General features: G+C 44.0%; 1 protein-coding gene across 8 annotated transcripts in view; it reads left to right on the top strand.

Annotated features, from left to right (window-relative positions):
• TBL1X (transducin beta like 1 X-linked) overlaps positions 1-19,405 on the top strand; it is a 256,261-nt gene that overhangs the window by 141,855 nt on the left and 95,001 nt on the right. For 5 of the 8 annotated variants that reach the window (XM_034757315.1, XM_034757327.1, XM_034757316.1 and 2 more), the window contains one exon: positions 6,105-6,212. The exons of 2 other annotated variants lie outside the window; for them this stretch is intronic. The gene's annotated coding sequence lies outside the window, so the exon portion shown is untranslated. Of the gene's footprint in view, positions 1-4,803; positions 4,823-6,104; positions 6,213-19,405 lie in introns of those variants that run through there. One more of the 8 variants, XM_034757312.1, reaches the window with a different exon arrangement.

Here is a 19,405-nt window from a genome sequence, read left to right as displayed (position 1 = left end):
AAAAAGAACAGGAGTACTTGTGGCACCTTAGAGACTAACAAATTTATTAGAGCATAAGCTTTCGTGGACTACAAGTGGGCTGTAGTCCACGAAAGCTTATGCTCTAATAAATTTGTTAGTCTCTAAGGTGCCACAAGTACTCCTGTTCTTTTCTCTGTATAGATTAGCACTTAGAGACACAGATGCTATGGTGATGGGGCAGTATAAGAACCTAGACCAGGGGTCGGCAATATTTGGCACGAGGCTCGCCAGGGTAAGCACCCTGGCGGGCCGGGCCAGTTTATTTACCTGCTGACACGGCAGGTTCGGCCAATCGCGGCCCCCACTCGCCACGGTTCACCGTCCCGGGCCAATGGGGGCGGCGAGAAGCAGCGCGGGCGAGCGATGTGCTGGCCACGGCTTCCCGCCACCCCCATTGGCCTGGGACGGTGAACTGCGGCCAGTGGAGGCCGCGATCAGCCGAACCTGCCATGTCAGCAGGTAAATAAACTGGCCCGGCCTGCCAGGGTGCTTACCCGGGCGAGCTGCATGCCAAACGTTGCTGACCCCTGACCTACACACACACATGACTAGTACATCAAACCATTAAGGAACGGTTAAGCTAGCAGTTAATCTTTTTCAGGTAAAAAAATTGAGCTGTGAATAATAAAGTGAAAAATAAAATGAAATGGATCACATGATGATTACCTGTTCTGTTCATTCCGTCTGGGGCACCTGGCATTGGCCGCTGTCAGAAGACAGGATACTGGGCTAGATGGACCTTTGGTCTGACTCAGTATGGCCGCTCTTATATTCTTATGAACATCATGCAATTTACTAGGGGGAGATTTTTATCGAGATGTTAAAAACCCAGCTCTTGACTAGTCTGGGTATAAACATTGCCCCTTTTCAGACTTGGGGTAAGTGGATTTAACTTCATCGACTTCTATATCAAAGGCCCACTTCACAGTTTGGCCCAAGTAGAGATTTCTGCTCAGTCATGTCCGGGATGTGAGTATCTGATCTGGATGCAGTAAGTCATTGCCAAAACCTCCACCCATACTGTGCTGGGCACAAGTTGATTGTAGCCTGTGTCCCAGAAGTGGCTGCATTTTAGTGTTGCCGGTGCGGTTCTATGTAAAATATTAATCCAAAAAAGAAATTAAAAACCCAAATCACTTTCAGCAACTTTGCAGGTGGCAGCACTTTCAGTCTTTTTGATTTATATACTTTTTAGGAATCGCTTCATATATTTTTAAAGCATCTTTCAGACAAGATATCTTGGGTTTTATTTTGCCGGATTGTGACATATTTAACGATGGTATCCTGCAGTTTGCCATATATTCTGGTTTTCATACAAGTACTAAAGGTTACCCCAAGGGACTGTTTGAAAATATTAAAGCTGTTTATCACTTTGAAAGGATACAAAACATTCATTTAATGGATTAGATAGACGGCATATCTTTTCTAGAGGCTGAAAGTTAAATCCCTCCTGTGAGGCTTCTGTGGTTTTGCATACTACTGAAAGTAGCCTGCCTAACTTATATATAAAAAATAAAATAAAATCTATTGCTGGAAGGGGAAAATATGAAATAGACCCCCACTAATATAATGGCTTAAGGAACAGTGCTAGGAAAATGTATTTAAACTTTATGCCAGTAAAATTGGCACCTGGTTTGCCCTGTCTATGCTGGCTGGTCAAGCCAGGTAAGAAAATGGGATTTACAAAAGGACCTAAGTAGGTTAGGCACTTAACTTTTACTGATTTTTCAATGAGAGTAGGCACCTAACTTGCTTAGGTGCTTTTATAAATTTCATTAGGCACCTGTCTTCATCTTTGGATTCCTAAATATCTTTGTATACCTGGCCTGTGGTTCCCAAATGAATGTAGGCAAGATTTAAAGGGAGACTAGATTAGGAGCAAAGGTGCAGTAGATAGATGTACTCAGCTTTCACTTCTGAATACAGATAGGACCAAATTCAGACTTGGGGTAAGTGGATTTAACTTCATCGACTTCTATATCAAAGGCCCACTTCACAGTTTGGCCCAAGTAGAGATTTCTGCTCAGTCATGTCCGGGATGTGAGTATCTGATCTGGATGCAGTAAGTTAGTATGCAAATAGAAAATATGATTGTTGTATTACCTGTATCAATGTTCCCTAAACAGTGGGTTGCAAGAAGGGTCTAGGTGGCCTGTGTATGCCCTGGAGGCACTCCCCATCCCTCTCTCCTCTTCTCCCGCCTTCCCCCCAATTTCTCACTTCTGCTGGGCATAAGGAAGCAGCCAAAGCTGGCAAGTGGACAGTCAGCAGCCTGGCAGCGCTTGTAGCCCGGCAGCGCTTGTAGCCCAGCCACAGGGAGAGAGGAGCTGGCTGGGGCTGCAGGAGTGGGGCAGGGGGCTTGGGCTGAGAAGAGGAAGGGAGATTGGGGTGCAGGGGACTAGAGGGCTGAGCTGGGTTGGGGGTGGGGTGCAGGGACCAAGGATTATGGTGGGTCCCCAAAAAAGACAAAATGCAGTTGGTGCGTCGACTTTATAAAAGGTTTTTGAATCACTGGCCTGTATTACTAGATGGCTGGATGCCAACTGAGACTAGGGCCCTATTGTGCTAGGCACCAGACCAAGACCTAGTAAATGGTCCCTGCCTCAGAGAGTTTATCATCTAGTTAGAGAAGATTGACAAAGAGTGAGAGAGAGGAAGTATTAACTGACATTTCACAGCCAAGCCCCAGAGAGTGTTGGAGAAAGAAAGTGCCTCTGGAACCTAAACATATAGCACCATAGGTGTGTATATATTATAAAAAATATTACAAAACAAACCACTCCACTGCATGCACACACTTCCCCTATGGAGAGAATGAGAGAACAAACACATTGTTAGTCATGTTACTTAATGTGCTCCTGGAAGGTGCTCAGATACTAAGGTGATGAGTGCCGTATAAGGACCTATATAGAATACAGTGGTGATTAAATGACTTGTCCATGGTCACACAGCAAGTCGGTGGCAGAGCCAGCAATTGAACCCATACCTTGTTACTCAATCCAGTGTCCTAACCACAAGACTAGACTATAGTCTCTGTCCATAGGCAGTTCATAAATTCATAGCGTTTAAGGCCAGAAGGGATCATTAGCTCATCTAGTCTGACCTCCTCTATATTCTAGGCTATTAAATTTCACCTATTTGAGCCCAATAATTTGTGTTTGACTAAAGCATGTCTTTGGCCTGGTCCCCACTAACCCCCCACTTTGGACTAAGGTACGCAAATTCAGCTACTTTAATAATGTAGCTGAATTCGAAGTACCTTAGTCCGAACTTACCGCGGGTCCAGACGCGGCGCGGAGGCTCCCCTGTCGATGCCGCGTACTCCTCTCGCCGAGCTGGAGTACCGGTGTCGACGGCGAGCACTTCCAGGATCAATCCGGGATCGATTTATCGCGTCTAAACCAGACGTGATAAATCGATCCCAGAACATCGATTGCCTGCCACTGGACCCTCCGGTAAGTGTAGACGTACCCTTTCAGAAAAGCATCCTGTCTTGATTTGAAGACATCAAGAGATGAAGAATCTACCACTTCCCTTAGTAGCTTGTTCAAGTGATTAATCATACTTGCTGATACAAAGTTGTGCCTAATTTCTAATTTGAATATGTCTGGCTTCAGCTTCCACCCAATGGTTCTTGTTGTGCCTTTCTCCACTAGATTGAAGACCCCCTTTTATACCCAGTGTTATCTCCCCATGAAGGTACTTATACACTGTAATCATATCATCTGTCAGTCTTCTTTTTGATAAACTAAAGAGATTGAGCTCTTTACATTTTACACTGCAAGGCATTTTCTCCAGCCCTTGAATAACTTTTTTGTTTTCTGCATCTTCTCCAGTTTTTCAACATCCTTTTTTAAAATGTAATCACCAGAACTGGCTGTAATATTCCAGTATCAGTCTCATGAATTCTGTATACAGAGGTAAAATCATCTCCCTGTTTTTACGTCCAAGCATCACATTAACCCTTTTTGCCACAGTATGTAAGGGACCAGGGTGTAGGCAGTCTGGCCTAGTGGTCGGAGTCAGAAGGCAAGAGAGTCAGGCTTGGGATTTGAAACTGGAGATCAGGAGACAAGCTAAAGTTTGGAGTCACAGCAGGCCAAAGTCTGTATGGTTGGCCAGACAACTTCCTGGGGCAAGCCCCGGAGTTAAATAGGGGGCTTGGGCAATAGAGGGCCACAGGGTACTGCCACTCTGTCTCCCTTGGGTAATTGTTGTCTAGACCAGTACCATTATAACTTGTCTTTTGTTGCATGCACAAGTATCAGGATTATACTATCAGTATCAGGAAAGAGGGATTATAACAGTATAGTCTTCCAAACATATTTAAGGTACTGCATTCCATATTTACAAAGTCATGGTTTTTGGAGTTGTTTTATAGAGGGGATCATAACACTCACAAGAGAAGAAATGAAAGAAAAACAACTTAACCTCAAGCTGTCAGCATGGCTGGATGGCATGAAATAGCATAAATCTCTCATTATTCTATAGATATATGGGAGCACACATTCATTAGACAAACTCAATAGTAATGGCTTTGACTTTTAGTTAGTGTTATAGTTTTGTCATGGTGGTCACGGAAACTGTGAATTTGAAGGAAGTCCATGAAATACTGCAAACTGAGTGAAATGTTTCCAAAGTGAGCCATGTTGTGACCTGGTGCATGCAGGTTTGGCCAGTCTGTCCCTCCCTCTATCCTCCATCCTAACCTCAGTGGTGTTGCTATCTTGTGCATTAGGTTGCAGAACCCAGAGTAGGGAGCTGGTTCCAGCCCCAGAGGACAGGAGACACTGCTGAGAGGGTGAGTGCAGTGTGGGCTCACTCTCCAACACTCTGTCCTACTGCCCCCTTTCCATGACTTGTTTTTTCCCACACCTCTGCCGTTAAATGTATTCAAAATTTCTGTGACAGTTGTAGCCCTGCTTTTGTCAATTCAAGAATAGTTCATCTGTTGTTCATATCAAAATTAATTGGAACAACATGGAAGGCCTGATTTCCCCATGGCCTTGTCCCTTGTAGAGTCATTTACACTTGAGCAAAATGGGTGTATGCACAGGATAGAATTTGGAATTTGTTATGTTTTACAGTCACCTTGTACTAACGAGAATGACTATGTGGTGCAAGACAGATGGAAAATCAGGACTGGATTCATAAAGCTAACCTCTAATGATGTTGCAAATACCTTATTTTATAAATTGATTGAGGAATTAAATGTTTTAGTTAAAAACACATTTAATGTTTGGTTTTTAGGAGCTATCAAAAGTCTTTGGAGAAGGACATAACTCTAAGAAATTCAATAAATTATTTCATCCTGATACATTTTATTGTTTTATTAGAAAGAACACAAGACAAACTGGGCAGAAGAGACGAAGCTTGAAATGTAGCTTGGGGTAAAATCAAGAAGTAAGTTAGGCACATGGAGGCTGTTCCAGAGGGAGGCTATGAAATAAGGCTCCACTGGAAAGACACAAAGGAAGGCACAGAAATGTCTGCTATTTGAAGTGTGCAGGAAAAAGGCTCCTGTAGATATAAAAATTCTGGCACACCTTTCATGTTTGATTCCATAAAGATTTCCACCCTGACCTTCCCAGAAGACCAAGGAATGGATGCTTTGGTCTACCAAACTCATTTTGTTCCACTTACTTGGCACAAAGTGAACTTAAGCCATCTGGAAATTCCCGGTATAGGGGGAAGCTCTGTTTGCAGTAGGGCGAAGTGAATTGTCTGCATTCTGTTCAGCTACAACTCTGTCAGACTTGAACATGTACAAGTGCCCATTGAAATGGCAGAATTTTGTGCACCGATCCAGGTTGTCTTGAGGCTCCCGTTAGCTTCCTGAGTTCCTACAACCTGCCTCACAACCACATGTGCACCAATTGAGCAGAATGAGTCCTTGTGAGTCTCGCTTCTATAGCTCTTTCTATCACAGCTTTATTCCCCCATGGTTCAGATAAGCCTCCTATCTCAAAGGATATTAAAAATGGTTGATAAACTGGAGAAGGCCAAGCGGAAAAATTGACAAGTGCTCCTCTTTTGAGGCCATGTAACCCGGTCTGACTGGGTCTCTCTGCCTCTCATTCCAGACTTATCAACTGTCGGATGTCGTGATCTCAATGGTAACTCAAACCCCCAGACTCTCGACAGCAGCCTGCGAGGAGCAGCATTCAGCAGCTCAAAGGTCTCACGACCAGGTAAACCAGAGTAATTCCAAACATGGACTTATCTTGAGAATGCTATTCGCCCATTCTCCCCACTTTCCGATTGTTCTCTGCTGGCCTAAGTCCTGGTCACAGCTGGAGCACAGCAAGATAACACCTGCATTTTGTAGAAAGAGTTCTGTTGTTAAGTCTCCACTTGCACCGTAATTCAAGGCTAAGATGGTCCCAACTCCCTCAGTCTGATTTGATAAAAAGTCCATAAATATTATCAGTCCTTTTTCTGAAATTCCTTTTTATAAACTTCACCAAATTATAAAAAATGCCAGGAAAAAGAGCAAGGAAGCAAGCTATCACTGATAAAGTGGATTCTGTGTTAGCTAGCTGCTCCAGAAAATTCTTTACAATAGAAGGAATCTACTCTCAGACATCGTCTGTTAAAAAGAGTGTATTAATTTTCTTACATTTATTTAGCACTGTCTGTCCATTTACATTAGGCTAGAGTCCTTACAAAATTATTTGCAAAATTATTTTTCTCTCTTCATGAGGTCAGTCTTAACGGGTCCTGGAGAATTTCCATTTTGCTGGGTATGGTATCAAAATGTTTGCACAATACTTTCCAAGACGTCATACATCTGTCTGCAGGGTTGGGGGTTGTGCCAACGAGAGCCTGCAGGGCACTTTGTCAATGATCTGGTGCAGAATTCTTGGTTAAATTTTGATTCCTTCTCTATATTGGTGGACTCCTATGGAGGGAACATGTAGATCAAGGCCTTAAAGATACGTTTGGGAAAAAGACCTATGTAACTTCAGTACAGGGGAAGATCAAGACCTTTACATACAGACCTAATCCTCATCCCAAATATGTTGGCCCACCATTGTTACAGAAACGAAGGATTGGCTATCATACGTAGGTGTAGCAATTCATATATTCAGAGAATTCTGCCTAGCTCTCTGTCAACTCCATATTAGGGGCCAGCTGGCTCCTTTTCAACTATGGTGTTACTGCCTCATCATCTCTAGCTTCTGGGGAACATTGTGATGATGGCTATTTTATAAACTTTCTAAAGTTTCCTTGTATACCCCTTTCTTTACAGATTGTTCTTTCTTCTTTCACCATTGTCCAGAGATTGTTTTTCTTCCCCTTTTTATCTCCCTTTTTTCCTTTGGGGAAAAAAGGAGAAAGGGTTGGGGAGGGACAAAAGACAAAAATGCTGATTTTAAATAAAAAAAAATATTTGCTGGAATTCATTTAATTGAAAAAGTAAATTTCTAAGGAATTTCTAATCAGGATGTCACACAGTACTAAGCCAAATGCTTTACAAAAGTCTAGGTATATTATAATCACACAGTTACCTGCATCAACCAAACTTATAATCTGATCAAATAATTAAATCAGATTTGTTTGACAAGACTTATTTTCCATAGAACAATGTTGACAGGCCCTAATTATATTCCTATCCATTAATTCTTTTATCAGTTGAATCTCATATCGGCTTTTTCCACTATTTTGCCTGGGATTGTTGTCAGCCTCACCAGCCTATATTTAGTCAGTGCATTCCTTTTTTAACTATTGGCACAACATTAGCAGTCTTCCAGTCTTTTGCAATGTTCCTGATATTCCAAGCTTTACTAAAAAATTAACATCAGTGGGCTAGAGGTCTGCTCAGCCAACCCTTTTAGAACTCTTGGATAAAAGTTATCCAAGCCTGCTGATATGAAATATGTTTATCCCTACTAGATGTTGTCTAATGTCCTCCTTAGTTACTAATGGACAGGAAAGTTTGATCATCCTCATGTGATACAAGTACATCATTCTGCTTCCTTTCAAATTCAGAACAAAAATATTTATTGATGTGTTTTTTGCATCATCAGTGGCGGATTAGCCACTGGGCCCATGGGGCCCAGGTCCAGGGTCCCTGGCCAACTGGGGGGCCCCTGGAAAAAAATCTGCCATCCGGGGTGGAAGCCCAGACTCCCAGCAGCAGTGCCAGGCATGTGGGGTGGAGGACCCCCCCCCCCCCGTCCCCCCCCCCCCCCCCATGACCCCTGAACCCATTCCCGGAAGAAGCCACGGGATGGGGGAAGCCACCTCCCACTGCCCCTGGCCTGACCCCGTCTCTGGTAGAAGCAGCGGGATGGAGAAGCCCCTCCCCCCAGCAGCCCCAGCCCGACCCTGGCAGAAGCTGTGCGATGGGGGAAGCCCCCCCGCAGTGGTCCCCAAGCCAAGACCCTGGGTGGAACAGGGGCGGACCCTGGAGAAGGGTCAGAAAGGGTTGCAGCTGTGGGAGGGGCCACAAGCAGAAGGGGCGAAACTGGAAGTGCTCTGGCCCAGAGTCCCAGGAAACCTTAATCCACCTTTGGCATCATTAACAGGTTTACCATGTGTATTTAGCAATGGGCCTATTGATCTTTGCTATGATTTCTTTTGTACATAATATACTTAAATTCCTTATTGTCCTTAGCCCTGCCAGTCATGGATTTTTTTCTGATGTCCTTAGTTTCCCACATCAATTTTCTGTACTTCATAACTTATAATTTATATGAGTTATATCTATTTCCCCCTTTTTCTGGTTGTTATATGTTATTTTTCTAATTGCTGCCGTCGATCCACTGAACCAGAATAAGCTTTTAGCCAAAGTTGTTCTCTTTCTTGAGTTTTTGGAATCATTGCTTATTGGCCGTCTTATAAACGCTTTTTAAAGAACCCAATTTGCATTCGCATTTTTCTGTCTAGATCAGGGGTTGGCAATGTTTGGCACGTGGCTCACCAGGGTAAGCACTCTGGTGGGCTGGGCCAGTTTTATTTACTTCCTGATGCGGCAGGTTCAGCCGATCGCAGCCCCCACTGGCCGCGGTTTTCTGTCCCAGGCCAATGGGGGCGTTGAGAAGCCGCGGCCAGCACATCGCTCACCCACGCCACTTCCCGCCGGTTCGCCGCTCCGGGCCAATGGGGGCAGCGGGAAGCGGCATGGGCCGAGGGATGTGCTGGCCATGACCCCCATTGGCCCGGAGTGGCAAATCGCAGCCAGTGGGAGCCATGATCGTCCGAACCTGCGGACGCGGCAGGTAAACAAACCGGCCCGGCCCACCAGGGGGCTTACCCTGGCGAGCCGCATGCCAAAAGTTGCCGATCCCTGCCCTAAATCATCCTGTGCATAACGTGGTGATAAAGATTTGGGCCAAAAAAGACAAGGTTAAAGGGTTGGCTTGGTTACAGTGTATAAGTATCTATATGGGAAACAAATATTTAATAATGGGCTCTTCAATCTAGCAGAGAAAGGTATAATATAATGCAATGCCTAGAAGTTAGAGCTAGACAAATTCAGACTAGAAACTATGAACAGTGAGAGCAATTAATGCTTGGAAAAATTTACCAAGGCTTGTGGTGGATTCTCCATCGCTGACCATTTTAAAATTACGATTGGATGTTGTTTCTAAAAGCTATGCTCTAGGAATTATTTTGGGGAAGGGCTATGGCTTGTGTTGTACAGGAGGTTGGACTAGATGATCACAGTGGTCCCCTCTGGTCTTGGAATCTATGAATTTATGACAAATTTCAGCCTCATAGTTCTTGTATGGCCAAGAGAGCCCTGTTACTAGGTTTTGTCCAGCTATCCATTAAAAGAAGGTTCCTTGCACAAGTGTCTAACCATATCAGAGGCTGGTTCTCAGTCTGGATTTCATGATCCTGGCCCTGATGGAGCTGTAGGGTAAGAGTTCTAGTTCCAGTTATGTAGGTATCTGACCTGTTATGGGGAGAGAATAAATTTTACACTGCCAATGTAACAGGCAGACACATTAGTGAAGATTCTAAAAAGTGATTAGTGATTTTGGGTGTCCAACTTGAGACATCTTGAAAGGGGCCTGATTTTCAAGTGCTGAGCATCAAACCACGTGTAGTGTCTCAAGTTGGGCTCTGAAAATTAAAGTCCCCCAAATCACTTGTCATTTTTTAAAAATCTTGGCCAATATTTATCATAGATATGGCAGGTTGAAACCACATTGTGCTGAGTGCTGTATAAATATATAGGAAATGAGAGTATCTGCTCCAAAGGGCTTGAAGTCTAAGGCTTGGTCTACACTACCCCCCTAATTCGAACTAAGGTACGCAACTTCAGCTACGTGAATAACGTAGCTGAAGTTCGAAGTACCTTAGTTCGAATTAGTTCAAACTTACCTTGGTCCACACGCGGCAGGCAGGCTCCCCCGTCGACTCCGCGGTACTCCTCTCGGCGAGCTGGAGTACCGCAGTCGACGGCGAGCACTTCCGGGTTCGACTTATCACGTCCAGACTAGACGCGATAAGTCGAACCCAGAAGTTCGATTTCCAGCCGTCGAACTACCGGGTAAGTGTAGCCAAGGCCTAAAAGTGTAGACATAATAGATGGATAAGCCAAACAAGTAGGCTGGAATGGGATTTGGGGGAGGTGGTGTAGCAAAAGTAAGATGATGGGCTTAATTCTTAGCATGTCAAACAGTACTCACAAATTGTCACCTGTCTAGAATGTTTTTTAATTTTAATGTATTATTTTGATACCTTAATTTTGATATCTAGGTTCTTTTAGAGATAATAAGTAATAAAGATTTTATGCTTATGTCAGTTGATACTATATTTTTGTTGTTAATTGCTTAGAAATGATGTTTCTTGAATACTGTTAGAACGTTGCATTTGACATTTAATAGCAAAAATATCATTATTAATTTATGATAAAATTATGTTCATGTATGGACCTACGTTAAGGTCACCTATATGTGAAGCATAGTTATATAAATATTTTGGTAGGTTTTCAGATGGCTTTTCTCTTTGTTTTGAGATTAACAAAGAAAATATTTCATGGTGGGTCAGAGTTAAGGTTGTTTGTTCTAATGGAATGTACATGTCTTTGTACTTGGTAAAAATGTGATTTATGTTCTATAGGCAGTGTAAGATTTACCATGCAATTAACTATTGTCTTGTTTTTAAGTGCTTGAGTTTTGTAAGTTATGTGATACATTAGTGCACTGCTGCTACTCAGGAATCTCAATTTTTTTAAAACAAAGGGTAACTGGAGTTTGTGGTTGGCTTGTTTGTTTTATTTATTTGGAACATTAGTAGTGCTATCGCATTGGCAGCTGGGGAAGCTTTCAAAATCAGAGACAACTTGATTTAGCACTCTGGTCATTCACGTCTATATAAACATGATGAAATAGAAATGGTCAAACTACTCATTTATAATGATATTCATTATGAACATAGTCCCTTTTTAGTTAATGAACCATTCATAAACTGATTTTGATTTCTGAAAATGTATTTGTCAGAAAGTTTCAACAAATAAGTTAAAGCCTATGGGAAAGTTCATGAACTATGCACTTTGACTATTCAGTATTCATTATTCATGATGTATGGTTACTCACATAGGTCACGTTATATTGTTTCTGTTTGACTGGAAAATAATTAACTGCTGGTAGGAACTTTTGGAAAAATAAACATTAAAACATTAAAAATAAACACTGTTTAAACTTTCATCGTTTTCAAATATTTCAGGAATATATGCTGTGGCACTCCATATAATCATGAATACTTCTCATGCAACCCTATGAATCATAACTTAGTGAATGCTGTTTATTCATGAAGTATTAATGGATCAACGTTTTCTTTTAGCACCCAACTACCTCTAGCAAAAATATAGTTGATTAGAATTTGAACATCTCTATTAGAGAAACATTTTTTTTATTTCTGTGAATTGCACTGAAGAGATGGAAAAAGAAAAAAAAAAAGAAACCCTACTATTCCCATTGTTAACAACTTACAGAATTTTTATCAAGGTCTTGTGATATATGGTGTTTTTCTTAAAGCCCCAGCTACTGGAATCAGGTTATTACCAGACAATCTCTCCAGCTTTAATTAAAAATTAAAAAATTAAGAGTGAGTTGCTGAGAAAAACTTGAAAATATAAAGAGCCCGAAGTTTATTATTTTTAAAAGTTAATGATGTTTAAAATGAAGCTCATGATTGTTTTGGGCATGGCTCATGATTTTTGAACACTGTGACTTAGCAATACTGTTCTCTACACTCTATTTGATTTGTAGGGTTCATCGGGATTCAGAGTTCAACATATCGATCATTTGCGAGTTGTGAAATTTGATGAGAAGAGAGCAGTGGGGCAAAACAAATACATAAATTGACCTCTAGGGTAGAGTTAATAAAATGATAATCTGGCTCTGCAGTTAAGAAATTAAGGCATAGGGTACTGTAGGCCTGTGCCTAGGATCCCAATACTGGAGTCACAGAATAACAACAAAATCTTGGCTTTCATTTAAAAAAAAAAAATTGCTTGTTAGCCCTCCTGGGGTATGTCTACAGTTCACACTCAACCTGGGTCTGTGGGACCCAAGTTTGTGGACTTGGTGTTTCCAAGCTTGTGTTTGAGCATCCATGCTGCATTGTAAACCTGGGTTTACAATTGCTGGACCCATGTTTCACAGGCGTACTAACACGTCCATACTGCAGTACACAGACTTTCTGACTTCGGATATCTCCCTACTGCAAAATGATAGGGCTTGGACCTGAGTCACAGTAGGACAACCAGTGGCAGGACCTAGGACCTGGGTTCTGAGTGCTTGCTGACCCAAGTCAGATTGATTTGTGTGCCTCTGGGAGAGGGGCTTGGGCTCAAGCCCAAGTCAGAGCCTGGGATTAGTGTTCAGTGTAGACATTCCTGTGGATACACAGAAAATCTTGGAAACCGGAACCTCGTGTAACTAATGCCTGCCTGAATCTGCAGACAGTGTGTATCAATAGCTCCAAGAGGTGTGAATTGCACCAGGTATCTGAACTCTGAAACCTGCTGCTGCCCAAAGGAGGGGTGTGGCCACAGTGTGGGAGTAAGGGACAGGAGAGTACCATGTTGGGTGTGCCAAAATTCCTAGTTAGCCCTAATTTGATCCTGTTTAATTGTTCAAAACAAGAACTGAATGATTGCTTTTCAAAGTTTTGTTCACTGGGTTTTTGCTTTATATTGATTGTCATCTTGATATCATAGAATCATAGAATATCAGGGTTGGAAGGGACCTCAGGAGGTCATTTAGTCCAACCCCCTGCTCAAAGCAGGACCAATCCCCAACTTTGTCAAGCCTGACCTTAAAAACCTCTAAAAAAGGAGATTCCACCACCTCCCCAGGTAAACCATTCCAGTGCTTCACCACCCTCCTAGTGAAAAAGTGTTTCCTAATATCCAACCTAAACCTCTCCCACTGCAACTTGAGATCATTACTCCATGTTCTGTCATCTGGTACCACTGAGAACAATCTAGATCCATCCTCTTTGGAACCCCCTTTCACGTAGTCGAAAGCAGCTATCAAATCCCCCCTCATTCTTCTCTTCTGAAGACTAAATAATCCCAGTTCCCTCAGCCTATCCTCATAAATCATGTGCTCCAGCCCCCTAATCATTTTTGTTGCCCTCTGCTGAACTCTTTCCAATTTTTCCACATCCTTATTGTAATGTGGGCAGGGCCAGTGCAAGGAAGTTTTGTGCCTTAGGTGAAACTTCCACCTTGCGCCCTCCCCCGCCCCAGCCCTGCAGCAGCTCCCTGCCCCCCCAACCCTGAGGCGCCCCCCTCCCGCCGTGGCAGTCCTCCCCCCGGGGAGCCGTGTGGCAGTTCCCCACCCCAGCTCACCTCTGCTCCGCCTCCTCCCCGAGCACGCCGCCCCCGCTCTAATTCTCCTCCCCTCCCAGGCTTGCGGCGACAAACAGCTGATTGGCGCTGCAAGCCTGGGAGGTGGGAGAAGTGGAGCAGTGACCGCGCGCTCGGGGAGGGGGCATAGGAATGCTGTAAAAAAAAATAAATTGGGGCCACTGCTTTTTGGCGTCCCCAAATCTTGGCGCCCTAGGCAACCGCCTAGTTTGCCTAAATGGTAGCACCGGCCCTGAGTGTGGTGCCCAAAACTGGACAGCAGTTCCCAAACTGTGGTCAGGACCCCAAAGTGGGTCACAACCCCATTTTAATGGGGTCTCCAAGGCTGGCGTTAGACTTGCTGGGGCTCGGGGCTGAAGCCAGTCTGAGCCCCACTGCCCAGGGCTGAAGCCCTCAAGCTTTGGCGCCCCCCAGGACAGCGGGGCTTGGACTTTGGCTTTGCCCCCCCCCCCCCGCCCAGGGGGATGGGGCTCGGGCTTCGGTTCCCCTTCCCGGGGTCGTGTAGTAATTTTGGTTGTTGGGGGAAGGGGGAGCAATGAGTTTGAGAAACCCTGTGTTAGGATAATAAAACTGCAGTTACTATAATTAAGCTAAATAAATATACCCCCAAATTAATTGCTGGTCTTAAAGCCAACTCACCCAACCCCCCCATACAGATACACACTGAACTTCTAATCCAGTTCTGTTTTAAAAAATAAACTACTTCTTTGGGGATTCTGTGAGATGTTAGGCTCCCAGTAGTTGGCTGACATAACGTTTTTTAATCCCGATACATTTATTTCAGATAAAAAAAATCAAGAAAGCTCCTTTTATTCTCTCTCTATTAGGCCCTGATCCTGAATCAGGTTCTGCTAGCGTGGACCCCATTCAGTGTTCCATAGATGTCTTAGAACCTGACTACACAGCCCTGCAGTTAAGACTACAAAGTGCTGCACTGTAACTCCCCCATGTGGATTTTGTGAGCACAAACAAAAAGATACCTAGTTTGCATTAACTTAGTCCTGTTTAAGAGGATGGCATTAACATGAACTAGGTATCTTGTAGTTTGCTACAGTGATCCCCAGACGGGGTGGGGTGGTGGGGGGGAGAGCAACAGCGCAGCACAGGAGTACGCATTCATTTCACGCCCCCTTATTCTGAACTGTGGGGCCATGTAGACATAGCCTTAGTTAAATGTTTTCCTTCCTAAATGTAAGCTAGAAAAGGAAAATGTCATGTAAGTGCATTGCAATGTTTATCTTCTAAATAGAGGCTGGGATGGGAATTGAAAACAAGCACTGAAAGTTTGACAATGGCAAAATAAACATTTTGATCAGAGATTTTTTAAGACCACAGTTGAAACGAGTTTTTCCTTTTGACATTTTTAAAGTCTTTTTAGTTTACAATTAGGACTGCTCTGGGTTCCCTCCTCCCTTCTCTTCCCAGACTGGATTATTCCCTGGATTATATTTTCTGTTGGGTTTTTTATTTATTGTTTAGTCATGTTCATCTATCTTTACATTATTTTATTAATAATAAAATATATTAAGAGAAAACTGAACTGGTTCACAGAACTATTGAGGGGGGAGGACCAGGAAAGAGGAGGGAAAGGCAAGAGAGCATGTCATCTAAATGTAAGGCTCTGAAATATGCATTCTGTGAAAGAAGGACTTGTGATTGAGTAGATGGACCTCCATGTAAGTCCAGGGATATGAGAAATAAGTCACAGCCAGCAGTGAATGTAACTTAAAGGACTTACTGGTATGCCAGAGTCCTGAGCAGGGGGCGGGGCCTCAATCGGAAGGGGCGGGGCCTCAACTGGAAGAGGCGGGCCTTTAGAGCCCTGAGCCCCTTAAATCACTGCCCGAGCCCTGCTGCCAGGGCCCCGGGGTAGCAGCAGTGGCCCAGGGCTCCGTCCGTGATTTGAAGGGCCAGGGGCTCTCGACCGCCACTACCGCAATGGAGTCCTGTGCCCTTTAAATTGCCGAAGGAGCCCCGGGGGCTCTCGGCTGCCACCGCTACCCCGGCCTCCAGCAGTGGGACTCGGGCAGCAATTTAAAGGGTCCGGGACTCCAGCCACCGCTATTGCCCTGGGCCCCTTAAATCGCTGTTGGAGCCCCGCTATCAGAGCCATCAGCGATTTAAAGGGCCCGGGGCTCCGCTGCGGTAACGGCGGCCCTTTAAATCGCCATCCAAGCCCAGCTGCCAGAGCCCTGGGGTAGCGGCGGTGGGGCTCCGGTGGTGATTTAAAGGGCCAGGGGCTCCCAGCCCTAGGTCCTTTAAATCGTAGATGGAGCCCCGGGGCTTCCAGCCGCCTCCGCTACCCGGGGGCTCTGGCAGCGGGGCTCTGGCAGCAAGTTTAAGGGCTTGGGGCTCCAGCTGCTGCTGGGAGCCCTAGGCCCTTTAAATTGCCAATTGGATTTTTATCTCTGAACAAGCCTACTACTTTTTGAATTCCTCCCCTGCACTTACATACCCAAAATCTGCTTCTGGATCTTTACAATCCAAGCGTCCAGCTGTTCTTGTAAAAATATGCCACTTTAAAAAATGGTTTTATATTTAACAAGCTACTTGCTATCTGCAGGTGAAATTGTACATCTAGCTGTCCAAATTCACTGAACTTCGTAATGAAGTATCTTATTCTAAGTCTTTTCCTTCATAAAAGTGATTACACTGACTTGGCCAACTGGAATAGTACAGGGTAGTACTAAGAAAGCTGGGATAGCTAGTGGCAGGTTGTGGTTTGGACTCGCTAGGCGAGGACAAACCGACTCCCATCACAAGACTGACATTACATTCAGACCTAACTTCTGGAAAGAGAAGTACTTCCTCTACCCCATGCAAGAATCTTATATTTTCTTGATTAAAAGACAGAGGATTGAGGTGCTGTATCTGTTATCTAATGAGAAACAAAATGGGGATGGAATGCAAATAATGTATCCATTGTAATAAAACAGTTCCTTCTTGCATTTTTTCTTTGTATCCTTAAATATTAGTGTGGTTAAAGTTTTGTTGTGGTTACTATATTGTATACAGAGTAAATTAGCAAATGTGCCAAAGCTCTGTAAACATCAATTGTATTTACAGTCTACTTAAATCAATTTAAGTAAGCTCAGCTCAACTGGTGCATTCACAAATTCAAATTAATTTCCTTTTTATCTAGTCTCTTTGCAGACCTAATAAACAAAGTAATCAATTTTATGAGCCCTCTTTTATAACATGACTGTGCCTCTCTGATCAAGGAAACTTAAAACAATCTTTATTCCCCCCTCTAACAATCTCATCTGACTGGATTTATTTAATTATTCAAATCACTCTTTTTAAAAAATCACTTACTGAAATTTAGAGAGAAGTGTTATCTAATTTGGGTTTCAATTGAGGGTTCACATGTTTAAAGGAAAATCCTGTTTTCCACTGTAATAATAAAGACGTGCAATGTATCCTATGGCTTTACAGAAGAGATGGGGAAAATTGGTATCAGTCTGACTTATAGATTTGTTCATAGGCAGGAAGCATAGAAATCCACTCTAAACAGCTTGTACTGTAGTATATATTCTTTATAGATTATGGGTGAAATCCTGGCTCCACTGAAGTCAATGGCAAGTCTCCCACTGTCTTCAGTGGGGTGAGGATTCCACTCAGTAGTTTTCTACCCCTCTTGTAGTGGGGTGCTAAGCCCTTTTAGGAAATGGTGGTTACTGTTACGGGTGGCACTAAAAGAATGATATGCCTTAAGAAGCTCCTGAACAGGTTAACCATACCGCTTACCAAGAGTGCACGCACGCGTGCGCGCACACACACAGTCTCTCTCTCTCTCAACAAAATTGGAATTGGCCATCCATTGAAATAATACGTTAATAATGTTAATTAACTGCCTCTTTTCTAACCTTCAGATAATGAATTAGTATATTTTAATGTATCTGTATCAACCTATGTAGTGTGACAAAATGGCCGACGTTGGTATGGTGGGTCCCACACTTTTCTTGGCGGGGGGCTAGGATACCACTCCTTGCCCCTGCTCTTAGTGCGCCGAGGGCCCTGCTAGTGGCCCGGGAAGGTGGTAGAGGAAGGAAGCAGGGAAGGGGTCTGGGTTTGTGCCTCACTCTGAGCCCCAGCACCTCTCAACCCCAGCAGGTTTCTTATCCTCTTCCCTCTTGGGTAGGGTTATCCTCGGTGCTTGACCCTGGGGGAGGGAATCTCCATGCTCTGCTGGGGTTCTCTGGTCTTTCAATTCTCAGCAACACACCTCCAAACTCCAGTCCTCTCTCCTTCCTCACTCCACCCTGTCTGCCTGAAGTAGGGTTTTTTTTATTAGGTTCCTTACAGGGCCTTAATTAGTTACAGGTGCTCCAGTTAACCTGTAGTAACTCTTCCTAGTCTACAGGGAACCACGCCTTAATTAGCCTTGGGCAGGTGTTGGCAACCTTCGGCACACGGCCCATCAGGGTAATCCGTTGGCGGGATGTGAGACATTTTGCTGACGTTGACCGTCTGCAGGCATGGCCCCCCCGCAGCTCCCAGTTGCCGCGGTTCGACGTTCCCGGCCAATGAGAGCTACCAGCTTGCCGCTTCCCACAGCTCCCATTGGCCGGGAATGGTGAACTGCAACCACTGGGAACTGCGGGGGGTGGGGGGGAGCGTGCCTGCAGACGGTCAACGTTAGCAGAATATCTTGCGGCCCACCAGCGGGTTACCCTGATGGGTTGCATGCCGAAGGATGGCCTAGGGCTTATATATCTCCCCTCTACCACTCTCCCACTGCTCCCTGGCCCTGCTGTATCACAGTAGTTATTTGTGTCTACATTTGTCAAGGGATGTCATTATTTTTAAAATGTTGTGTGTATGCCATGTATGAAATATAATCAACTTGCTATATGCTTATAACATTATTTTAGTGTTTGTGAGACAGTGTCACTGTTTACGTCAGCCCCATGTCACTATTGCTACCCCCTGTGTGACTCCCCAGTGGTTGCAGTGGTGGTAGGGCTCATGCAGACTAGCCTACCAGTGTTTTAATTTCTCTGTCATCTAACCCAGGTTTGAGCAGGTCTATATGACACAGTGACTATTAAAAAGCTGGCACCTCATCAGCACTACAGCCCTCCTGCATTAGTGATAGCCATAGTGAGACTTTTTAGGAGGGAAACAAGACTAGTGTAGAAATGGCATCAAACTAAAATAGCCTCCTTCCCTTCCCCTCATGTAACTTGTATGGTAGGATTTTCAAACATGCTTAATATTTGCTGATTCTGCTCTCCTTGAAGTCTGTAGTAAGACTGCAATTTACGTAAGTGGGAGCAGAGTTAGTTCAGTGATGAGTGTTTTTGAAAATCCCTTTAGTATTTACATGCCACAGTGTGCCTTGAGGAGAGTCGAATTGAGAAATTGGGATTTGCTGAGTGACTAGCTTTCCTTTCTGGAGGAAAGTTCTGTATCATATTGTTTCATACTCAGTCAAAACCTAACAAAGTTCTGGCAGCGCCTGGAAACACAGGAGTTGGCACGTAGTTTCACTAAGGAATTCAACATTCTAATTTGCATATATAGTTTCCTCTTAAATAGCTGAACATG

The sequence above is a fragment of the Trachemys scripta genome, chromosome 1 (assembly GCF_013100865.1).
Source record: "Trachemys scripta elegans isolate TJP31775 chromosome 1, CAS_Tse_1.0, whole genome shotgun sequence".
Lineage (NCBI taxonomy): Eukaryota > Metazoa > Chordata > Testudines > Emydidae > Trachemys > Trachemys scripta.
This window is presented reverse-complemented; position numbering and strand designations above follow the sequence as displayed.